This window comes from Echinops telfairi, unplaced genomic scaffold, assembly GCF_000313985.2.
Source record: "Echinops telfairi isolate 266 unplaced genomic scaffold, ASM31398v2 ScPeMD7_655;HRSCAF=1070, whole genome shotgun sequence".
In the NCBI taxonomy this organism is placed as follows: Eukaryota; Metazoa; Chordata; class Mammalia; order Afrosoricida; family Tenrecidae; genus Echinops; species Echinops telfairi.
This window is the reverse complement of record NW_022104553.1, coordinates 18,028,064-18,028,384: the sequence shown is the minus strand read 5'-3', so window position 1 is coordinate 18,028,384 and position 321 is coordinate 18,028,064.

The following is a 321-nucleotide window of genomic DNA, read 5'->3' as shown; positions in this document are numbered from 1 at the left end:
TTGAAGGCCTGCTAGTCTCTCAACTTTCTCTCACGGACGTGAGTTGCACTAAGCCATTTATAGTGCTTTCTAATTTAACTGTTTATTTCTTGTATTGTATATTTATCTGTATATGATTTAACAGTTCATTTCTCGTTATATATCTAATTATCTTTATAAATAAATATCTTATATTATCAGGAATTTGGTTTTATCTCTCTAGAGAACCCTGTCTAACACAGTGTATATGCCACAATAGAAGGTGTATATGCCACCCATATCAGAATATGGAACAAGAAAGGAACACATTAAGAGTTGATGGCAAGAATTTCTCAGAGGTAG